The 25147-nt window shown below is 45.5% G+C and overlaps 1 protein-coding gene across 2 annotated transcripts in view; it reads right to left on the minus strand.

Moving 5' to 3' along the window:
* Znf536 (zinc finger protein 536) overlaps nucleotides 1-25147 on the minus strand; it is a 453895-nt gene that overhangs the window by 395533 nt on the left and 33215 nt on the right. For both annotated transcript variants that reach the window (XM_034518687.2, XM_076932384.1), the window contains exon 2: nucleotides 1000-1069. The gene's annotated coding sequence lies outside the window, so the exon portion shown is untranslated. The remainder of the gene's footprint in view (nucleotides 1-999; nucleotides 1070-25147) is intronic.

A 25147-nucleotide genomic window follows, 5' to 3' on the forward strand; every position in this document is an offset into this window, starting at 1 on the left:
ATCCAAATAGGATGTTGGTACATGTTTTACTAAGGTAATATAATGGCAGACTATTATTAGATCACATTAATCATTACTGTGCCAACGGCACTGACAGCCCGCTGAAAAGGATTGAAAGGCCTGGTAATGGATATAAATTACCCATTGTGTGATAAAAGGATTTTTACTAAGAAGGTAAGAATAAAACAGCAAATTTCTAATATAACTGTTGTGTAAAAACCAAAATAAAAGTAATCCACGGTCAGTAATATCCACAAAATCAGAAGTAAGCACTTTCCCCCAATGAGATAAAGTCACAATAAAAAAAATACATATATTCAGGACAATATAAAATTAATTTCTGAGTGCATAATTCCACTATCAATTTCCCTTGGTTTATAGAGTGACCTCAGAGGTGCATGGCCAGGAGAAGGTGGACTGGACGAACTAGAAAGACTGGGGCCACCTTAAATGGGGCCAGCAAAAGCATACATTCTTCTGTATTAAACAAGTTTCTATGAGTGTCTGTGTAGGGAAAACACTCCAGTTCTGAGCTTGGTGTCTCGGAGCTGAGATGACAGAGGTGACACTCCTCTAGGACAGATGTCCCCCAACTTTGAGTGTACCCACCAAATCACATAAGAGTATCAGAGAAAGTGACTACAGGTTATACACTCACTGGGTCACTTGGCTTCCAGCAGCCCCAGCTCACTAGTCCCAGACTGCCACAGCTCAGATGTCTCATAACAGTGAACGAAGCCGTCCTTACTAGGCTTGGCTCGGCTGGTGGCTCCGCTTGGGCTTCAGGGGCATGTCTGCTGAATACATATGTTCATCCCACCCAGAAGATCTGAGTCCCAGGCCACCTTCCATAGTCCATTGCAACCCTCTTAACATAGGGGAGTTCATTTAAGGATTCTGTCTCAGCACAGAAACCAGTGAAAAGGCAGCCTGTATTTCTCCAGAGTCACAGACACCTTTCTAAAAACTATCAAGCTGCAAAATGAGGGTGGTCCTTACCAGGCAAGTCTTAAAGCCACAGAGTTCCGTCTTGGGTGTAGGGTGTTCTTAAAGCCGTGGCATTCGGGAACTGTAAAAATAAGACCAGTTAGAAATTTAAAATGACAAACAGTCTTCAAGAAGATATACAAACAGCACCCAGCTGAGGGCAACTTGCTGGGCGTTTTGGGAGCCAAACATATTTGCTAGCCCCACTGTCCCAATTCTTTGAGCAATTTGCCAAACAGGAGCTTGTATGACCTTTGCAGTGATGAGCCAAATTTGCTCAGCTTGTTTTCAGTTGGGGGGAGATGCCACCTGCAGAAGAGGAGGAGGCAGGGCCGCTAGCCATCTCTTCTCCAGAAAGGACAGGAGAAGAAATAGAGCAGAGAGGGCTCTCTCTCTCCTCGCTCCTCCTTGGCATCCTTAACACAGGGAACACAGAAGGTTCTTCTCACTTCTGTCTATGCTGTTCCCTATAGTAGACCAAACTCCCATGCACACTTCAAGTGGCCAAGTCTGTTCAGGGACAGAGGAGGAAAGAGTGTTTGTCGAGTCCCTGGCAGGATTGTGCCCCAGTGAAACTTAAGGATGCCATGTTTGGCATCCATCATCTCTCTGCTGAGCCAAGTCCAGAACAGTGGCCCAGTTAGCTCACTAAGTTTCTCACTCTGCATCACGAATGTGTTCAGTCCCATCCAGACGATGTCTTCTGACAGAGGGCTCAGTTTGTGAGACACAGCCCAGCTAGCCAGCCAGGATGCTCATCCACAGAGGCTCCAGAGCCACTAGCTGGGTACTCAAGGTAACCTGTGGTCACCAGCCACTCTTCTCTACAACACCCTAACTACCATCCTATGGTATCACCATATGAAGCTAAGAAAAGTCCTCTCGTGGTAGGTGGCATTTCACTCAGTCTGGAGTTACACATTTCAACTAAAAGGGGGGAAATTCTCATGGATTTGAGAGTACTTGTCTACAAACAAAGATCACAGACAGATTCGGAAGAAGAGAAGTGACAGCTTTGGCCCCAAAGGCTCAGATATTTGGAGTGTTGCAAGCAAATACCCCATCTGACCAACTAACTGACTTCTGGCCAATGGAGAACAGTCAGAGACTGCATGCCGAAGCCATTTTTTTCTGCTCAGGATTGAAGACCAGCAAGGACACAGAGATTGTGGTAAGGTTGTTCTTTTGTGGGAGAGAGACGTTGATCTGCTTTGTTTTTGAGATAGAGTCTCCTTATCTATCACAAGCTGACCCGGAAATCCCTGTTTAACTTTCCTGGTTAGTTTTTTTTTTTTTTTTTTTTTTTTTTTTTTTTTTATTCAACCTGACACAGGCTAGGATTACCTGGGAAGAGGGATACTCAATTGAGAGGAAGCCTCCATCGGGTTGACCTGTCAGCAGGTGCGTAGGGCAGTTTCCTGATTAGTAATTGATGCAGAGGATTCAGCTCACTGTGAATGATGCCATCTCTAGGTGGATCATCTTAGGTTCTATTTAAAAAGCAGGCTGAGGAAGTCAATAAGCAACATTCCTCCATGGCTTCTGCTTCAGTTCCTGCCTCCAGGTTCCTCCCTTGGTTTCCCTTCAGGACTGTAGGCTGTAAAAAGGAATAAACCTTTTCCTTCCAAGTTGCTTTTGGTCAGAGTTTTATCACAACGATAGAATGCAAAGCAGGAAAGAAACCCAGACTGCCATCCGAGTCACAGCGTCCTGCCTCTGCTTGCCAGCTGTTAGTACTGGAGGCACTGCCCCTATGAGCTGCTTCTGTGCATACATTTCTATCTGCCTGTCTTGAGATGACGTTTTCTGTCCAAGCCCCCTTTGACAAGGAACAATCCCCCCCCCGCCAGATTCTTTTGTGCTTTCTTTTTCTGTGTCATTAAGCATGACAACTTAACCATTGAAAAACCAGCACTTGGGTATTAGAACAATGGCTCAGTTGTTAAAGTACTTGTCCCACAAACCTGAGGACCTGAGTTCAATTCCCAGCACCCATGTTAAAAAAACAAGAAATAGTAATACACAGTGTAATCCGAGTGCTAGAGATGCATAGACAAGAGAATCCTTGGGACTCAACTAGCCTAGTGTAATCAGTGCGCCTCAGGTCTCAGTGAGAGACCTTGACCTCTGGCTTCCATGTGCACACACATGCAGCTATACAACACACACACACACACACAGAGGAACCCAGCCTTTCATGTTGCAGTTTGTGTGGCCTTAGTTAAGCCCAAACTGAAAGATTCTGAGCCACACAGGCTCTCCAGATCCCCCTGCCTTGCTTTGGGCTCCCTATGTTGGGGAGGGTTAGTTGGAGCAGTGTGCAGACTAAGAGTTTATATCCAGGCTTCGGCTTATGACTTGCAAAATTCTAGGGCTATTCCCCCAGGGACTGTTCACTTAGAAGCTTTGTAAATTCTCATGACAGGAAAGCACAGAGAGGGAGACTTCGCAGGGAAGTCCCACACCACTTTGTCCTCCGGCACTGAGCCATTGATCAGAACACCCCTGTCTCTCTCAATCTACAAGGGGAGGTGATGGGAGCAAACCGCCAGGTTCTGCACCGTCAATTAAGAAAACGCCCAGCATGGCTTTGGGGCTATGTTGCCTCCCCATGACTGATCTGGAGTTTGTCCAAAGGCGGGTAGCCGACATGCCAGTGGGCAGCTGCCAGGTAAGGCAGTGCTGGAGGCATAAAACAAGAAATTGAGTTAGCTCCATTCCTGCCTTTCTGAGTCTGTCTAGAGAGGAGGGGCTCCCCGTGTCTGATGTCATTAGAGTCATTGCAGGTCAGGGAAGGTGACGGCAGTGGACCAGGGATGCCCTCTGAATTCGGATAAGGAGAAAAGAAAATACCACCATAGTCTTTCCGTCTGCCTCAAGGGAAGAAATTGCTATGTGGGTGCAGATGAGAGCATATACCTTTAGAGCTAGCCTGGGCTATGACCTGAAGCTGTCCCAGATATGTGGCTTCCTCTGGGCCCTGCTTCCCCACTGCCGAAGGGACGCCTAGCAGGCTGCTACTGGGAAGACGTTCCCCACAAGCCCTATTCAGTGCAGCCTCCACCAAAACAGGGGAGGTAGCAGGCTGCAAAGGCAACAGAAAGTGGGACTGGACTGAAGAGGTTAGGGTATAGCAGCTGTTCCACCCGAAACAAATTACTGTCATGGGTTGATGTTTTCAGTGCCCCAAATCTTACCTACACTACAGGGAAGCCAAGGGTAAGGCAGGGATATAGCACACACCAACCTCTGCACAGGGACCTAGTGTGAGCAAGTTTAAGAGAGCTAGTCTCTCAGATACAGACTCTCTTCTGACCAACCATTGTGCTCCATACCCTATAGTAGACAAGAAAGGGGGAAAAAAGGGGGGGGGGACAAAGCAAGTTTCCCATGGGGCATAGAAATGGTTCATGGGATGAAGAGACGCCTGGCTGCACAGGTAGCCAATCCAAGCTTGTCACAGGTGAGAAAACAGAAACAGTGTTGTGAGCCCCCGAACTGTAGAGGCGGGGATACTCTTGGAGCAGATGGAGTGATGGCCTCCATGAAGGCAGCTGTATGTGAGGGGTGTGTGAAGCTGCCAGCTGCAAGTTTAAGAAAGGAGAGATGAGCCTGTGGACCAGTCAGGCACTAGCCTAGGAGTGCAGAGCCTAAGGAGAATTGAGAATTGGGGTCCAGCCTTAGCTACATAATAAGAATCTGTCTCTAAACCTACAGATGCGGCGTAAGTCCTTATTACCATCTCCTGGATGGTGTAGGTAGGGCCAGGAGCTGAGAATGTTTCCTACAACCCAAAGGAGCCCCTGGCTTCTCTGAGGGATGAGAGGAGAAGGAAAGCCACAGAGCTCTGAAAGAGAGCCACAGAAGCAGGGGTAAGCAGAGCAAGAGGGTATGAGGGGCTCCAACAATAGAAAAGGGGGAGGGGTCCAGGTTGCTGTGGCTTCAGACTGTGGGAATCCTGCCCACAGGTATGTCTAGCCTGCACGCTGCCAGGTGATCCCGAATGTAGCCACCAGCAAGCCAGAAGCGGGAAGTCAAGTGGCTCCTGGTAGAGGCAGAAGTTCTCCCAGAGCAGGCCAATACAGAGCAGAGGCAGAGAATCCTTCCCTGGCTTCCTGAAGCTGGAAGGAGGGGGTTAGGGAGTGAGCTGGAGATCTTCAGCCTTGAACCCATAGAAATTCAACCGTGTGATTGATAGACTCAACAAGGCACACGTCAAGGCGTGCACAGACCTATCTCCAGATCAACAACACTGTCTGTGGCTCCAGAGCCAATGAGACACCCTCAAAAATACAGAGACACAGGCTCCATCCCTCCACAAGTAGAATGCCCACCCCAGTGCACATCAAAGACCTGCATAGGCATCAGGACCCCACTGCGGCCTAGCATTCGAAATGTTCATGTTCCACTAAGAATAAAGAGTTGGCCAAAAACTGGACCAAGTCACAGTAGACTTGATTTCCACCTTAAGCACTGAGCAACCGTTTGGATTTTTTTTTTTTTTTTTTTGGTTTTTTGTTCATGTGTTTGCTTGACAATTCTTGGCAGAGGAAACAGATAGCAACTGAATAACAACTGTCCCTACGAGATTCCAACAGGAAGCCAGGTATGAGAGTATGTTTGTAATCCCAACACTCAGAAAGGTGAGGCGGAAATGTGGCGAATTCCAGGCCAGCCTCAAAAGGCAATCATAAAAGAGCTTCCAAAAGGCCAGGGCTGAGTAAAGAAGTTGTCAGAGAGACAGGCTTAGAACATCAGCCACCCACTCTACCAGCTCAGGCAAGGTCTCCTGCACGTCTGCCAAGTGTCTACACTGTGGGCAAACAGCACCAGAGAGTGTGTCTGCCTGTGTGGAGCCTGTGTCTTCATGGCAGATTTACATTTAAAAAAAAAAAAGAAAGTAAAATATAATGTCACCAAAAGGACACAAAAGCCAGAGCAAAGGAACCACCGCAGATGATCTTGGATAAGTCATTCAGAAGTCTTACTAACAAATAATGAATGGGTAAGCGAAGGAAGGAGTCTTGTGGAAGAGCAGACAGTGAGTGTGAAGGGCCTGGGGTCAGAGGGAGATGTTAGGAACAGCGTGGCACTTGTGTGAGTAGACGTGGACTGTGGGAGCAGATGGCTGGGTTTTACCCATACAACCTTGACCACCACAGTCAGAAGCTGGGTTTTGTCCTGAGCCCTCGGCAGGTTTGAAGCGATGACTGGCTCTGGACTGGATGTGGATTACTCAACTAGTGGGCGAAAGAATCCAGAATGGGAAGAGTGTCACGAGCCCAGTGTACCCAGTGGGGTACAGCTACCATCGTACAGATGAGCAAGGAGGCTGTAGCAAGGGAGAGAAGTCATAGGATTAGAAACAGGCCAAACCCAGGAACATCCAGGCTTTCCCTGGTCCAGCATGCTGGAAACCAGCTCTCAGCCCAGCCTTCAGTTAGAACTCGGAGATGTAACCTGCATGCTGCCCGTGCTGGGATGCCTGGAGCCCTTGTTGACCTGAGGGGATGCTCACCCCATGGATAATCAGTTCCTGGAGGCTGAACATGATTGCCTCCACCTTCCTTCTCCACAGAAAGCAACCCTCTGCCTACCTCCTCCACCAGGTTCTCCTTCAGCCTCATGCTACTCCTACTCCAATCATGCAGGGGTGGAAACCAGACTAGACCTGAATCCCACCGTGTCCTGAGTCTGTTCCAGTTACTCACAGGGGACAACACTAACCCTGTGTCACCAGTCATGCTTGGCCTGCAGATACCACGGCCAAGGGTCCTGCCCACAGATCCTTTGTCTTCCATCTCCTGACCTGCACCTGGGAGCTGAGAACAGCAAACTCTCTCTTCAGGGCCGGGGACATAGCTCCATTGACAAAGTGCTTGCCTTGAAAAAGTGAGAAGCCCAGCTTGATTCCCCCACCTCCAGAACTCACAAGAGAAAAAAGGAAGAGGAGGAGGAAGAGGAGGCAAGCATACAACTGTAATCTCAGAGCTGGGAAGGGAGAATGGAGATTTCCAAAGCCTACTGGCCAAGCAGCCTGATCACTTTAGAGAGTCCCAGACCAGTGAGACACCCTGGGCTCCATGTGCATGTCAACAGACTATCTACATAAACACACACACACTTCCCTTTCCCCTAAGCCCCCCACAATGTTCATCTTGGTTCTTCTGGTCTTACATTACCTTGATAATAATAAAGCCTACATTGTAGGATGTCAGATACCATGTTATCTTATGGGGAAATAGCCAGAGTGAAGAGCACACACGGGAACCTGATGAAGATGGGGCCTCAGGGCATGCATGGTACAGTCACCCTGAAGCTACCCACCTCCTTTCATAGCATGCAAAACAACAACAACAAAATATTGGTCACCCTCTGTCTTCTCACTGCTCTTCTGCCCAAAGGAGCTATTATTCAACAGCCATGGTATCTCAACGCAGATAGCTGTAGGAACTCAGTGCAACTGTCTAAAGCCCAGAAGTCTGTTCCAGGGCTTCCACAGCTGCCTCTGTGTAGCCAGGCCTACAAACTTGGAGTTTACCCACATACTGGGAGGCATCCACTCTTGAGCAGAGACCAGCCACTCTAAGGCAATTGAAAAAACATATTCCCTAGGACATCTTCCACTCTCAGATTAAAACAAGAGTGATGGAGAGGCCATTTGATACCTGTTCCGTCTGAAACTTTCAGGGCAGACAGATATCAGAACCTTCTAGCAACCTGAGATCCCAAGACATGGGCCCAGGTACCAGGATGGTCAGAGAGGAGTGCCAGGTCCCCTTGCAACAGGCTTGCCTACAGTCCATGTGTTTTCACATGCTCTAACATGAAGAAAAGCCAAGCCGCTTGGAGCCAATCAAATTGTGCCCCTGTCTCTTTAATAAACAAACCCATGCGCACGTTAACAGTGTTGAAAATTCAATTTAAACTCTTTGTCTGTTGCTGCTTACTCTAAAGATGGTCTTTCTTTAACAACAGAGCACCAAGGAGTCGTTAGTGCTCTCTCTTCATTACTTCAAAAAACCAATCATTAGACACCAGAGTATATACGTAATTAGAAAATCACTTCCTTTGCAATCCAAGCTAAGTAGTTTACATACTGTAATTACAGGGACAAAATCAATTTTTAATCATTTCCCTGATTGGGCTCATCAGCTCTGTGGGAACATTGTAACCTGCTTGTTGTGCAAAAGCAACATCTGGGCTAAAACAATTACCCTTTGTTTGCTACAATATTCCTTAAATCTTTTTGCATAAAAAAAAATGAAAACATGCAGATAAGATATGTGGATGTCTTTTTGTCCTTGATCAACACATACCCGAAAGTTCTCCTCATCACAGCCGCATGTTCGCCAGAATTTACAGTTCAACGGTACACATACGAGGAATGGTTTTGTGTGTGTGTGTGTGTGTGTGTGTGTCTTTTTTTTTTTTTTTAAGCCAGTGAGATAAAAGTATCTGATTGTTTTAAAGATCCATTCAACTGTCTAATTGTCGCATGGCTAACACATGGTATTCAAACATCCCACATATTACAAAGGCTCATCTGGGGTAATCATGGGTAACTATTATTGCGGCGGTTTACACTTTTCTAATACAAATGAATGGATTTTATCAAAACTTTAAAAAAAAAATCTAAAAAGCTGAGTATGTGTGAAAAATAGCTGGTATGAATTGGCAAGGCGAGCCTAAGCATTCTGTTCTCTTAATAGGAAATGACCTCATTTACACTGGAGTAATAATTAGTACTGCTTCACTGACAGTTAAGAAAAAAAAAAAAAAAACTTTCCCAGTATAATACAGCAGCCTTGCCTTTGTTAGGCGATCTACATTGATTATTAACCCTTGCTGAGAAAGTCCACATTTTATTCTAAGTTCCACTGTGCCCCTGCTTGCTGGTAAAGGATAAAAATAGCTACTTTGGAAACCTTTCACAGAGATTTCCAAAAGTTGTTTACATATCGAAGCTCCTGAGTGACCATCTGAAACACTTGGTGTCATCTTTGAAGATAGATAGAAAGCCCCCACCACTGCACTGACCGGCCACCAAGAGCCCCCACTAAGTCCCCTGCACTCCCCTGGTGGCCTGGTCCTCCCTTGTCCTTTTGATGTTTATTGGTTTTGATTATGGCTTGTGAGTTTCCCAACCTACAATTAATTCATAGTCAAAACAGGCCTGCAGGAAAAAGGAGAGGGATGGTGTGTGTTGAGGGGAGGGAGAGTATAGTCATGCTGAGCTTCAGCTCAACTGATAGAACAGGAGGTAAAGGTGTCTGAGAGACTAAAGAATAGTCCAGGACTCAACCAGAACATCTATAAATACACACACGCAAACACGCACGCACGCGCGCGCGCGCGCACACACACACATACACACTGCCCTGTGTTCTGAAGGGATTTGATCTTCCATCAAACTCAAAACGACTATTAGCTCATGTGTTTTATGTACTTACTAGGCGCCCCAGTGTTCTAAATTCCAACACTCCCGGCTTCATTCATCCCGGCAGCAGTTCTGTGAAGTGGGGAATGTGATCATGATCCTTTGTGGGTAGAAAACTGAAGAACTAGCCATGAAGCAGAAGGCCCAGTTTAACAGCTCATGAGTAGAAGAGCTGAGGTGTAAACTTGCATCAGACAGCCTGTGTGAAGAACCAGTCTGCCTTGAAGAACCCCGTGGAGGGGGTGTGGCCCAATAGAGAGGGTGTGGCCTAATGGAGGGGGGTGGCCTAATGCCTACTACTCAAAAACACCTGATGACCCTTATGACTGTGCCCTCAGGCAGACATAATCCTCAGCATCACTAGGCTCCCAGTCCTTATTTCTAGGAGGTAAATATCACGAGAGAACACAAGCTGAGTGATACACTTCCCAGAAAGGAAGAAACACTAACTGGAAGCGTGCGAAGTCACTGGCAAGAAGCAGTTCACACACACCCAGGATCGGAGTGCTGGTCACTGAGAGCCAGGCCTTGGTAGGCTCCAGCTGAGCATCAGTTTGCCCAGTATCTCTGCGGTGCCTGACCCCTGTCTCATATCATTCCTATCAAGAAAGCACAAAGTAGTTATGTCTTACTCCTCCGCACCAAGGAGCTGTGAACCCCTTCATCGGTTTAGGACCCAATCAGATGACATGTCAATATATGTACAGAGAAAAGGGTGCTGGGAAATTTGTAATGCTTTCTAACCGGCTGTCACATGAGCAGAAGTACCTCTTCTGTCGTAGCATCGTCAAGTCACCCAGGTGCTTACGCAGCAGCCTTCCCTGAGCAGAAGTGCCGAAGAACAGAAAAGCACGGGGGTTCTCTGCTCACCTGTGCTACACACAAGCCACAGTCATCGGCCGATTCTAAATAACAATCACTGATGCTGTACAATCAGGTAGTCCTGGGCTATCTGGTTAGGTAGCCTCTTGCCAAGTGTGGCTACTGAACACTCCAATCACAACCAGTGCAAAATGAGACTGGCTGTAACCTTAAGATGCAAATCACACTTAGAAAAATATCACACTTAGAAAAATGGAAAAGCTGGTCTCCAGAGTGAGTTCCAGGACAGCCAGGGCTACACAGAGAAACCCTGTCTCGAAAAAAAAAAAAAAAAAAGAAAAATGGAAAAGATCCTGTTAATATTCTTTTCTCTGCCATTGTTGTCCTGAATGTGGTCTCCCTACATAGCCTGGGTTGATCTTGAACTCACAATCCTCCTACCTCAGCCTCCCAAATACTGGGATCACAGGTTCACACTGCCCTACTCAGGGTCATTGATACTCTTCAGACTTTTCTGTATAGTAAATGATGTGAGGGTAAATGGAATTGAACAGAATACAGCCTTCCCACCATTTTTTGTTTCTTTCTGTCATGTGTAGCTATTGGAACACACAGTACTGAGTACATCAAAGCTTAGAAAAGAGAGGGAGGGAAGTAGAGATGGGGTAAAGGGAGGGAAGGAGGAAGGGAGGAATGGAGGGAGAGAAGGAGAGAAAAATCAAACTATGTTGACAACTGAACTGGACTGTGGAAAAAAAAAAAAAAAAAACCCTGACTTGTGTGCCGAGGCCAGTTTTTTTTTAATTATGTGTCAGTTGAATGTTGAGTCCAGAGATCTAGGCCAGAAAAAAGCTATGTGCATTCTGATTGGACCATCTTGACCTTTCCCCTACAGTGATTACTCTGTATTCTAGCTCGCTTATTTTTTTTTTACTTTCATAAAATTAATCATTTAGTAAGCTAAGCTCATTGGTAAAAAGTTTGGAACATGCAAAATATCACAAGTAGGAAAAGAGCACTAATCCACAGTTCCATCATCCCGTGGGGGTAATGGCATTATTTTAGTGCACCGGGTCTTTTCTCTCTCTCTCTCTCTCTTTCTCTCTCTCTCTCTCTCTCTCTCTGTGTGTGTATACTTGAGAACATACTTCACTTGTGTCTTTGGTTTGTTGGTTGATTGGTATGGGTATTTTGCCTGCAAATACATCTGCACTCACATGCATGTCTTGTGTACTCAGAGACCAAAAGAGGACATAGGATCCCCTGGAACTGGAGTAACAAATAGTTGTAGCAACCTCGTGGGTGCTAGGAATTGAACCTGGGTCCTCTGCAAGAGTAGCTGGTTCTCAAAACCGCTAAGCCATCTCTCTAGCTTTCATGTCTTTTTTATCTTAAATTCCCTAGACCTGAAGTCCCAAACGCAAACAAGTACCATTGTATTAAATATAGGCTTCAGGCTGGAATGGCTGCCTTTGCGGGGACACACAAAGGAGAAAGAGTGGCTAGCACAGCAAGATGAGCCCCACTGACAGAGATTCCAGAGATATCCAATAAACAGTGATGTCCCAAATATACAAAGACAACTCAATAAGAAAAAACAGATCAGGTAAAAGAGGGGGCTGGAGAGCTGGCTCAGTGGTTAAGAGCACACTGACTGCTCTTCCAGAGGACCTGAGTTCAATTCCCAGCAATCACATGGTGACTCACAACCATCTGTAATGGGATCCAATGCCTCTTCAGGTGTGTCTGAAGACAGCTACAGTGTACTCACATTCATAAAAGAATAAAATCAATACATCTTTTTAAAAAAAAAAAATGGGCAAAAGACTTAACAAACGCCTCACCAGAGAAGACCTAAACACAGTGGCTCACACCTGTAATACCAGCAATTAAGGCCAAGGCAAGAAAATCACCATGAATTTGAAGCCAACCGCAGCTACATAGTAAGTTCTAGGCCTTGGCTATATTGTGAGGCCTTGCACAAGAAAAGGGGGTAAGAGAGAAAGAAAAGGAGGAAGAAAATAAGAGGGGGGAGGAGGGAAGGAAGGAAGGGGAAATGGGAAAGACAGAAGGAAGGAAGAGAAAAGAAGGTATAGATTCTAAGTGAAATAAGTTTCACATACCCTGTCGTTAGAGAACTGCAAAGTGAAACAGAAATAGGTACTTTAATGCATTTATTGTAGTGGCTAAAATCCAACACCATGATAACACCAAAGGTTGGCAAGGATGAGAAACCACGGGGTTTCTTACTCCGTGCTGGTGAGAATGCAAAACAGTGAGGCCACTTTAGAAGACAGTTTGGCAGTTTCTTACAGAGCTAAATATAGCCTTCCAATACAAGCAAGCTGCATGTTCCTTGGTGCCTATGAAGAAGCTGAGATTTATGACCATACAAGAAGTTGCTCACAAATACTCAGGGCAGAACATTTATGGAATGGAATCATCTTTAACAACACCATTGCCAAACCTGAGAAGCAGCCAAGGTATCCTGCAGTGGTGAATGGACATGCTGTGGTAAGTCCATACAATGGAAAAGTATTCAATACTGAAGTGAGCTACTTAGCTGTGAGAATATACAGAGATAGCTTAAATGCCTATTTCTACATGAAGAAGCCAATCTTAAAACCCAGTTCAGGAGGCCGAGGGATTGAAGATGTTGAGTTCAAAACCAGCCTGGAATATAGAGACCTTGTTTAAGATGGAAAAAAAAAAAAGAAGCATCCAGCTACACAAAACTACCATATGTTCTGAAAAAAGATAACCAGTGGCTACCAGAGGTTCAGAGATGAGGGGGAGGGATGAGGGAGTAACATACAAACTTTGTAGGGCAGCAAAACTATGTACAATGTAGTTAAGATAATGTGTCCCTCCTCATAGTTCAGAACCCTGAGAATGTATCCCACAATGCGAAGGAACAGATCACAGAGTAAACCACAGACTCCAGTTAGAGATAATACACAATCAGTTAACAGAGAAGACTCCGAATGTCCCCAACAAAAAAGGATGTCTCTGTCTGAGGTATCAGAAATGCTAGTCACCCTGATATGACCATTGTCTAAAGTATGCATACCCTGGAATGCCACACTGGATCCCACAAATATGCACACTGATCATAAACCATTAAGACACATATTAAGCAAAAGCTAACATATATAGTGGGGCTGGTGAGAGAGTTAAATGCTTAAAGGTGCTTTGTACCAAGCTGGGAGACCTGTATTCAATCCCCAGGAGGCACACAGTGGAAGGGAAAAGTGGACTCCCACAAGTTAGCATTGGACACACACACACACACAGAGAGAGAGAGAGAGAGAGAGAGAGAGAGAGAGAGAGAGAGCGAGAGAGAGAGAGAGAAGAGAGAGAGAATGTAACTAATAATTAAATATATATTATATTATATTATATTATATTATTAGTTATAACAAATGTACCATTCTAACCCAAAATATGAACAACAGGGTAAGTTGTATAGATGAGGTATTCAGCAATTCTCTGTACTTTCTGCTCATTTTATCATAGATTCAAACATCTCTAAGATCATCTTTTGACTTAAAAAGAAAGTGGGCACATGGGCTAGAGAGCTGGCCCGCAGTTAAGAGCACTGGCCGCTCTTCCAGAGGACCCAGATTTGGTTCCTAGCACCCACATAATGATTCACAGCCACCTGCAACTCCAGTCTCAGGGAATCCAACACCTTTGTCTGGCCCCTTGGGCACTGTACATACAGGCATACAGGGAGCACAAACAAACATACAGGCAAGACGCATATACACATAAAATAAAAATAAATAAATCTTTAAATAAATGAAGGCGCTGCATGTGAATGGCACAGCATTCAAGAAGTAGAGGCAGGCAGACTTCTGTGAATCCAAGGCCAGCTTGGTCACCATAGTAAGACCCTATCTCAAAGAAGAAGAAAGAAGAAGAGGAAGGGGAGAAAGAGGAAGAAGAGAAATATGGAGAGCGGGGTAGGGAGGGAGGGAAGGAGGGAGGGAGGGAAGGAGGGAGGGAGGGAAGGAGGGAGGGAGGGAAGGAGGGAGGGAGGGAAGGAGGGAGGAAGGGAAGGAGGAAGGGAATGAATCCTCAGCAACTCTAGGAAGCCTGGTATTTTTACTTCTTGGCTGGAGTATTTTTATTGTTGACAATTGGAAACTCTTTCAAGTGCTTAGAGGTATGAGATTCACACACACAAAGCTCCTGACTGCCCGTTCCTCTGATGAGCTGATATCCAAAGAGTTCAGGTGAAGCTATTTGAGCAGAGATCCAAGGGTGGGCACCCAGTCCTAGACACAGATCGAAAAGGCTAGAGTCATCACACAACCAGGTCCGTGCTTCTGAGCACATGGATGTAGTCATTTTTAAGGGTATGTTCTAAAGCGTGCTTGTGCCTGCGTGCATGTGTGAGTGCGTGAGGGTGTATGTGTGTGCACACATGTGTAGGTGAGTACAGTGTCCATTAAGGCCAGGTACTGGATCTCTGTAGCTGGAGCTACATGCTACCTGTCACCCTTCTTCAAGATCTGTGAGCAAGCACACTCTTAACCCCGAGCCAGCTCTCCAGCCCATTGTCATTTGTGTCTGATTGCAAAATGAATAGACCTCTCCCTGAAGGAAGGTCAGCCCTTCCTGTGGGGCAGCCTGGAACAGATATCCCTCAGCACAGACAACCCCCAAACTCCCACCCTTACTTCTTCAGCCACCAAAGCAAACAGAATCTTGGATGCCCGGAACCCAACAGGAATGTTCAGGGTACAGAAAACATTGGAAGAGGTGGTGTGCCATCCTCTTCTCATCTGGGCCCACGACAGAACAGAAATCCTGGTGTCTCTAAGGTTCCTGCCTGGTCTGGCTCTGAGTTATTCTGGAGAAGGGCTATGGAAAGTCAAGAGCGGACCCATTTGGAGATCACAGAGAACAGTTCATACTGTATTCCTGTGAGTTTACAGTAACAAGAAGGATCGTAAAGATCAAAACCATAGCTCCTTCAAGCATCGCGAGTTAGTGAAATAAGCAAAGGTGACAGATTTAAGGGGGGAAGCAAGGAAAATATTCCAGAAGCCTGCTCATTGAGACAGTGGCTACACAGTGTGGACAAACGAGCCAGGGGTCTAGGGCAGTTAACAGCCAGCCTCCTTTGCCTGTGTCCAGGTAAACTTCTTGTCCTAGGATTTCTTAACTCTAACCACTTATTGGAGGGGAAAAATTGTCTTGTCTCCCTCATCTCCCAAGTGCTTCCATTTTAGTCAAGATTTTATAAACATTCTTAGAAAGGGCCTATTCTTTTTCCTCTGCCCACAGGTAACAAGAGATGGCAGATGTTTCAGAAACAGCATATTATAAAAAAAAAAAATTCCAATGTCACTAAAACTAGAATGGAAATGTTTTATACATTCACAAACACTGTAATGAATTTGCACAACCTTAGCCGACTGTATACCCTGGCATAATAAAACGGTCTCCATCCTTTCAAAGAAAAAAATTACGCATGCTAACACATAGCTTTTGCAAAGCATTGTTCTTTAAAAAAAAAAAAAAAAAAAAAAAAAGCTGCATTTTTCCCGGCTACCATGTAATTTGTGAGATGCGTTTTTAAATGCTCTGCTACAGCAGCGGGCTTCATCAGTCAGATGATACCGATAGATAATTCACCAAACCGTCACATGATCCTCCATCACTCTAAAAGACGCGAATATATTGCCACAAGCTTTGGGAATAATGGCTGCACCTGTTTACGGTGTCACCTCTGTTTGCTAATTGTCTCCTTGAGCTACATTTTAGTTCTAATGCATTTATTTTTGACAGGCAGTGTCTATTTAGAAATCACATTACTTCAACTGCAATTGTTCTTTTGTCTATCAAGTAAATGAAGTGTTGTTATACAGATTTCAGGTTCTGATTAGTAGAGTATCAGAGCTCCAGAAAGGTCAATCAGTTATTTACCTCAGGTAAGGGATGACAGACATCTTGAATTTTCCCCAGCTCCTGCTAGAAGTCCTGCTAGAAGCGTTATTGTTACCCAACTTCGTTTTAGCTACATATATTCATTCTGGGGTTGGCGAGCTAAGAAGGGACACACAGGAAGTGTCTGTAGACTCGCATCCCTGAAGAATCAAGGCAGGTGGCTCTTGTATGTACATGCATTGGTGCACCAAGTTAATGTGCAGCCCCTGGAAGTGCCAATGACTATGATCAAATGAGGAGGGAGAGATGAATCCTTTCATGCTGCTTGGACAAGTTTTTCTTTTTTTAAAAAAAATTACTTTTTGCATATAGACATTTTACTCTCAAAATCTGACATTATGCGTTAGTTCAGAGGTGATCCCAAACAAACCAGGAAAATAACATAGAATGACTATGGAAATAAACAGTGTTCTCTGAAAAGCCAGAACCTACTAGAAAAAAAAAAAAATCATCACCTCCCACTCTGATCTACTACAATGTGGGTATGAGCCATGTCTGTGAGTGGTGAAGTTCAATGCCAACCCGCAGACCTCAGCCTGTGGCATCTTCAGATGGACAGTCAGAAGCAGGGGACCCATGAATGTCACAAGCCAGGCACACACAGATACTCCCATGCCTTGGTTAACTAGCCAGAAGATGCTCACATTAGATGAAACAATGAATCCCTAATGACAACTTATTTGTTCAGACATCTAAAACTCAGATATCCTCAAGTGATTCCTACAGATCTAAAGCCTCAAGAGCAACCCCCACCACCCATGAATCAGAGAGGCAGGAATCACATCTCTTTAGATGTCCCTGATGGCAAGTCCCAACCTTCAGAGACCCCTACTTGGACACCCACTTCATAAAGCCCTGAGTTCAGTGCCTACCTTCAGGAGGCCGAGCTGCAGGGAGATCCCGGGGACCACTGGGATTCAATGGACTTTCCAAAAGAGAGACACAAAAGCCACAGTTGCCTACAGTCACTTTCTAAATTGGCTCCCAGGAGCATCCCTCCACCTTGCTCAGGAAAGGCCGCCTGCTTCCTGGTGTTTAGCATCTGCGAGTAACTTGAGGAGGAGTCACATGGAGGAGTCCTAGATGTTTTCCCCAAGTGTTTCCCATCAGGATCATAATTATATGCACACTATTTGACTCAGAAACATTTGCAAATGTGTCATCCGTGTCCACTAGGCTCACTCCAGCACCCAAAAGCAAAACAAAGTGGGGAGGGGGAGATAGATCAACCCTGGCTTGGGGATCCCAAGGCCAGTGAGATATGGGAGCCCTGACTCACGAAGGGGCCTTCTTTCTCAAGAAGGAAACCTCCCTGACACTTGCTGCTGGAGCAGTGAGGAATGTCCTCTTCTTCTGCAATTTATCTTCACCAAGTACTCTAATCATGGGAAGTACTTTTTGCTTTTTAAACAGCCTGCTTGTTTTCACAGGTCAAGAGCATAAATAAAACGGTCAAGTTGGAAAGGAGGAAAGCTCGATTGCAGGAGAAGGAAGTAGTTACCCAGTGTCCGGTTTGTTCCAACACCAGGCAGCTCCCGGGAGGCAGCTTTGCCACGTGCAAAAGCCAGACCCAGGGCAGCCCAGCCTCCTGGGAGGGTCGACAGCTCCCTGCCCTCCTGAACTTGGAAACTCCCTCTAGGGAAAAACTGGGGCTGTCAAAGCTACAGCAGAGCTATACCATTCTATAAGTACAGTTTCATAATGAACATCTAAGCTACTTATTAAATAGTGTGGGTGGGAACAGACTAACGTGGACAGCCTGAGCTTTGACTGAGACAGATCACAAAGTGCTAACTACCAGTTGACCAGTTCTCAATTGCAAAGGATCTTGGAAGATTAAGAAGACTTGAAGCCAATATATTTAAGATAGATAATATCTTCCCAGTGGTAAGGGGAACAGAGGGTGGATGAAAAAGAGGAGAAGAGGGGGATAGCAAAAGTGGGTAAAGATGGGGAAGAAGGGTAGGAGGAAGAAAAGGGGGAAAAGGTGACTACTTATTTCCCCTAAGCAATCACAGAGCTATATCTTCTGTCAAAATGGGTATCATATCCAAATAAGCAGAATTCATTTGCATACATACACATCACAAACACTGATAATACTGAAAAAGAAAAAGACAGAACCCCAAAATTTAAATGTCAGCTCAGTATGGTGGTACAGACCTATAATCCCACCTCTCAGTAGGCTGAGATAGAAAGATCACAAGATCTGTGTGGTGAATTCAAGGTTCAGGATACATAGTTAAAGGCTATCTCATGACAGCCAAAAAAAATCAAAAAAGCCTGGGTCATTGGAGCCAAGAAATTGGATTCAAGTCTATCCAAAGGAAACATGGCTTAGCAACTTCAAGACTGGTAGTAATTTCCTGAGTTTACATGAGATGGCTAGGTTCACCTGCAGAAGCCAAGAGGAAATGGGTCATTAGGTACAGGGGGCCAGCGCCAGAACATGGACCCACCGTGCCTCCCAGGATGACAGGCAGAGAACACAAAGAGAGGCAGGGCTGATGGGAGCTGGGGACCACAATGAAGCCTCTGGACCCCATCTGCATTGCTACCTGTGCTTCTGTTCCTCCTTTATTCTGCATGTGCTGGCACCCCCAGCCCACCCCCTTTCCCTTTTTATCAAACATCCCTAATGTAGTGATAAAATGAGGAGGAATGAAAGATTATTATAAAACAGGACTTTTATGGCTTGCATCTATGGCACAGTCACACTGCTACATATATTTTCTCTAAGTAATCAGGAATGTATTGGTATTTTGAAATTATGTATCTCTAATAACACAAAAGTACTTAAGAACAGAAATAGACAGTAATGGAAAATGCAGTCAACTGTTGACAACATATAGAATTTCTGAAAATAATTTGCAGAGAACAGCACGGCAGATGACTCAAAAATTTTCACAAAAATATTTCTTGCCTCCGATAGTCCAATGTAATTCATTTTCTATCTCTGTTCATTAATCATTGTTAAAATTAGTGATCCATTTCTTCCACTCTGCCATCTGCACTCAGCTTCGTAACAAACATGACACCTTCCTGCATAATAAAACCTGACAACTACTCGGATGCATTTCCAAATAGCTTTCTGCACATTTGCACCTCTATAGCCGATTCCGGCTGCCAGACAAAAGTGGATTATTTAACCAGAGGACTTTCTTTATCAATTCTGAACACAGATGTGAGAGAGAGAGAGTGTGTGTGTGTGTATGTGTGTGTGTATGCTGTGTGTGTGTGTGTGTGTGTGTGTGTGTGTGTGTGTGTTAAAATATGATCAAGGAAAAAAAATCCATTAATTTTAATTAAAATGGCTGGGGCTTTTTTCCTGCCTTAAGTAGAGGTGTTTTAAAGCCAGGTTATACCAGTCAGTACCACTCACCAGAACGCAGCTGGGAGCCTTGTGCTTGAAATATGACGTTTACGTAAATAATTCGTAGCTTCATCTTGTAAACTTTTCTAATAAAAATGATCTTGACATTCCAACCTCCTTAAAAAATTTTTTTTCATTTTAATATCCTGCTCTATTTTGTTTTTCAGTCTTTGATCACAGAATTTCAAATAAATATTTTTTAGGCAAAGACAAAACAATCAAAGAGCAGAGAGATACAGACGAGAAATACCAATGAATAATTAAACACATGCCAACCGTTCCCTTGGGGAAGCCATGGCTGGGTCCAAACCACAGGAAGAATTCTTGGACAGCGGACACATGGTGCCACCTTTCTGGCCATAATTCCTGGTTTTGGGGGATGGAGATGAGGAACTACACACTAGAACCTTCTTCCTACCCATTGACAGAGTGACCCCTATGAGCTCTACAGAAAAGGGCATTGACCAGACTGACAGGCATCCCTGCATCCCTTTACAGATAGGAGGTGGCAGGGTGATCCCAGCCAAGACAAGATAAAAAGAAAAGAAGCCTTCCGGATTTCTTGACCATGTTGTCACTGCTATCCCCTCTCTCACTGTTCCTTGCTCTGCATATGGTGAGCCTTACATGCTGGTCTCGGGAATCCTGAAGAGAGGCAATTTTAAGCAATACTACCTCCTCCTGTGTCCCTCCCTGCTAGCACCTACCCAGCTCTGTGCCCAACCCCCATGGAGCTTGTCACTGCAGGAGGGACAAGATTGTGCAGATGTTTCTAAACCAAGACAGAATGACAGATGCTCTATGGAGCAGGCAGAGGAGAGGAGGAAAGCCGCCTGACCTGCAGGAGGTGGGGCTGCAGAGGCAAGATGGCACTGGAGCTGATCAAGACATCAACAAGCCAAGTTGAAAAGCAGGCAGCAGGGGCTCCTGAGGATCGGTGCATGTTGGGGCTAGACTGAAAGGTGAAACACCTCATGAAGTTAGAGATGCCATCACCATGTCTCCAGCGGACATGCAGGTCTGGACACAGAAGCCACACTGGAGAAGCAGTGGCCTGAAGAAGCCAAGAATTCACAGGCAAGTGGAAATTTTATCACAAGAAAAACTTCCCATGCTAAATGGTACTTTACCACTGAGCTGTACACTCAGCCTTGGGTTTCTGCGGCAGCATCCCAACACACAGCCCAGGCCAGCCTGGACCACTCTATGAAGCTCTGTGAAGCTCGTTCCTCTTAGCCTCAATCTCTTGATCCTCTTGCCTCAACCTCCCGAGTGCTGAGACTGCAGTCCTGTGTCACAATCCTGAGCTTTCTCCCTCTTTCTGTTTCTCTGTCTTTTTGTCTTTCTCCATGTCTCACACTCACGCATGCACACACACACACACACACACACACACACACAAGGACCATTGAGAGTGCAGAACTTTTTGTTTAACACCTCCCCTCAGTTTATCTTCCTCTGTCCTCAGAGTCTGGTGTGGAGCTTGGAGCAGATCCCTCAAATAAGCCTGATTAGAATGAGAACAGTCAAAAGACAAACTTTGCAAAAATCAAGGTTTAAAATAGAAATAGCAACTGACCCTCTGCTGCACTGCTGCCGGCTGGGACAGTGACAATAGCGACTCTTTTGTTAAACTTCCCTGTGAGACGTGCTCAACAGACTGGGGTGGGTGTGGGTGTCTGTCTGTCTCTTTCATGAGAGAGTGGGAGAAAGGTTTTAAAATAGCCATGGCTTAAGAAAAGAAAAATTAATTGCAAATTACCCATTCACCCCTTAGCGGCCAAAATATCTGTTGATTCCTTTAACATACACAAGATCTCAATTAACCCTATAAATATTTCAGAACTCGAAAGCTTCCATTTTGTCCCTGGCCCTGTACAAAACCTCTCTCTCTCCCTCTCTCTCTCCCCCTCTCTCTCCCTCTCTCTCTCCCCTCTCTCTCTTTCTCTCTCTCCTCTTTCTCTCTCTCCCTCTCTCTCTCCCCCTCTCTCTCTTTCTCTCTCTCTCCTCTTTCTCTCTCTCCCTCTCTCTTTCTCTCTCTCTCTCCTCTTTCTCTCTGTCTCTTCTCTCTCTGTCTCTTTTTCTCTCTGTCTCTCTGTCTCTCTCTGTCTCTGTCTCTTTTTCTCTCTGTCTCTCTGTCTCTCTCTCTCTCTCTCTCTCACACACACACACACACACACACACACACACACACCAGTTGAAGAGGGGATGCTAGAGGCCAGGGAGAATGCAAGCATGCAGTGCCCCCCCCACTCCTACCCCACCCCCGCCCCAGACATTGTCTCCTAGTCTCCAGCTCCTCTAGGCTAGAGTACCCCCCCCCCTCCTTCACAGGTCTGCATCCTGACACATTCAATTTCGGGTTATCAGCACATCTGAATTCAGAATACTGATGGGGATAGAGGGCAGGCCTCTCCGGGTTGATTAGCACCGTTTAAGAAAGCTTTCGCCAGCCGGGCTTCATTGGCTGGGAGTGCCACCATGGTGGGTGGCCTTTCTGTATTAGAAGTCAACATGGAGCTTTCGCATTTGAATTAAATATGGACAAAAAGAAAGATCTGATTATGCTTATTCATAGCTAACCTTTCAAGTTCACCAGGCTGCCAAACTTGGAAGTAAAACTGAGAGTTTCTTTCCTGGATGGCTGAGTTGCTAGGTCTTATTTTCTTATGAAGTTCTTTTTGGTCTAGCCCAAAGTAGTCTCTCTCTGTGTCTCCCTGTCTCTCCCTGTCTCTCTCTCTCTGTCTCCCTCTGTCTCTGTCTCCCTCTGTCTCTGTATGTATGCACACCTCTGTGTGTGAGTGTGTGTGTGTGTGTGTGTGTGTGTGTGTGTGTGTGTATGTGTGCATGTGGGCCTCTATGTGTCTGTGACTCTGCCTCTGTATACTCACACTTACCTTGGTGGGGGTGTGTGCACACACGCGTGCCTAGGAGTAAGCCTAAGAGTTTCTAGGAAGATACTTCAGAAGGAAGCCAGGTGGAAGGCTTACTTGCTTAGAGGTAAACAACAAAGGGAAAATGAAGTCTAATTGTAATCTATTAACAGAAAAATGTGCACGCGTGTGTGTGTGTGCACACACACACACACAGACCTGTGGCTACAGGACCTGTCTTCTTACAAAAGGAGCAGCTGAAAACTTGATGAGCACAAACATTTTGGCCTGGGACTGAGTCGGGGAGTGGGTCAGGAAAGAGGAGTAGAGCTACAAGGTAGAGGACAGTGTCCTCATTCACCGTCATTGTCACCTCTCTATCTTTATATCCCAGGAATACTCTGAAATTTTGCCTCTAATGGGTACCAGCATTAACTCCACAGGTGAAGATATTGAGGGTCAAATCACCAGTGGCCCCAGGGTTGCAAGCTCCAGGGCAAGTCAGAAACACCATATGCACTTCCCAAGATTACTAGGCTGGCTCTCATACCCACAAATAGACCAAGGCTTCGATCCCATTCAGTTAAATAACTGATATTTACTGAACATTTATTATGTGTCAAACACTGTGTGAAAACTTGGGCCCATCTCCATTATCTTGCTTCATCTAATGCCCTTGGGAAGTCTTCCCTTGCAGGGTCCTCTGCCATGTAAAAGCCATCTCCAAATTTGCCTGTTCCTGAGTGCCCACACTGATCAAATAGGCTCCCAGTCTACCTACCTGTCTCTGACAGGTCATTTCCATGGGAGTTTGTGTTATCCCTCTACTTGCAGGGAGTAGAGAGGCTCAGGTTTATAAGAACCTTAAAACACATCGCGTCCTCCTTACAGTCATCCTTGGAACGTTTCAGAGATTGGACTAGACAGGCCCAGCTAGCCGCCTGGACAGAGGGGTTGGTTGAGTGTGAGTATGGCAGAGTTAGAACATCCCTTCTGAGTGTGAGGTCCCTATCACTGTAGGAAAGACACACTGTTGGTGCCCCATTAGATACCAACCACAACATTTCTCTGAGCACTGAGCATCCAAAGTGCTCAGAAAACAGGGAGTCCTTCACAGGTCTTGAAAGATACACCCAGGCTCTGGACAAATTGCTACCCAAGCAGGGTGTCACTATTGTCACTCTCTCCAGTGAACCCACAAGGTATCTCAGAAGCACAGGGTGTTCCAAGTCCTCTCAAGCCACAGCCTCAAAGCAAGAAATCTAAGCACAGCCTGCAGGCAGGTGCCACAGACATCACTCCTCGTGGCCTCGGAGACCACATATGCTTTGGCTGCATGTCAGCCCAGTGCCGCTTAGCAGAAGGGTTTCTGTCACTTTGATCCCTCGGAGAATCTTGGTGGGACTACTCAATGACAGCCTCTTCCCCGTTTCCAAGAACCTGCATTCCAATAGGCCATGGACAGGAGAGGATGTTGAAGTCTGACCCTCCCACTTTGGGTCTCTCAGCAAAAGGAAAAGAACTGGACTCTGTTCTTATCAATTGTTCCTGGACTGGTGTTTTTCCTTTGTGAAACCCCACCAGCACCACCTAAACCAACCCACATTTCAGAAAAGAGTGAACTAGAGTTTTCTTCACTAGCTTTGAACCTGTGGGCCTCCCACGGTGCCAGTAATTGCTTTGCCAAAAAGATACAGAAGTGTGCCCATGAGCAGCATGAGTCTCCAAGGGTGGGTGGGACTCCATCAAAAAGCATTCACCCCAATACCACTTCCCCTCATCTGCCTGGAAGATGGGCTTCAAAGAAGAGGCCTGAGCAGCGTTCCCACATCTCAGTTCCTCACCATTGTCCTTGGGCCACCTGAACTTAATACTTAATACTTCGCTATAAATTAACTTTAAATTAAGTCATTTTTAAAACTTACTCTCACCTTGAGAAATAACTGTGAAGTCATAGCTCTGATATGTTAGTTATGTTTCTCTAACGGCTTACAATACTTAACTTTCAAAACTCAAACTCTATGCATTACCCAAAAGTTTCTAGCAGATTTCAATCTTTATTTAGAAAGAGCTTAGTAGGTACCCCTGAGACATAGGTAGATGAGACAAGCCAGGGACCCTATGGTCTATGCTGAAGGTCTCAGTGTCCCTGGGATAGGATTGAGTTGAGAGGTACTGAGGACATGTCACCACTGCCTAAGCTGGACACTCCTTCTCTGCAGTTGAAGCTTTGTGGACTCACCAGAGACTTAAATATGCCAACCATGGCTGATTCTCAAGCCATAACTTCCTAAGGGAGAGTTATCCCCTCCCCTTATCATTTTCCAGTCCAGAGAAAATTTCTCAATAGCCATGAAGTGAATAGCCAATGAATTATTACGATCCCATCTTAAACTTAGCACCAAAAGCATCAGTCATGACCAAGAGAGTTCTAGTTGCAAAAAGTATGGGGTTTATCAATTAAGGGCACTGGCTGCTCTTCCAGAGGACCCAGGTTTGATTCCTAGCAGCCACATGATGGCTCACAACCATGTGTAACTCCAGTTTCCAGGAGATCTGATGCCCTCTTCTGTCCTCTGCAGGCATTGCACACATGTGGTGCAGACATATACATGCAGACAAAACATCTATACAAACATAATAATAACAACAACAGCTTTAAAATTACAAAGAAAAAAAAAGCAAATGGCCAAG

The sequence above is a fragment of the Arvicanthis niloticus genome, chromosome 1 (genome assembly GCF_011762505.2).
Source record: "Arvicanthis niloticus isolate mArvNil1 chromosome 1, mArvNil1.pat.X, whole genome shotgun sequence".
NCBI lineage: Eukaryota > Metazoa > Chordata > Mammalia > Rodentia > Muridae > Arvicanthis > Arvicanthis niloticus.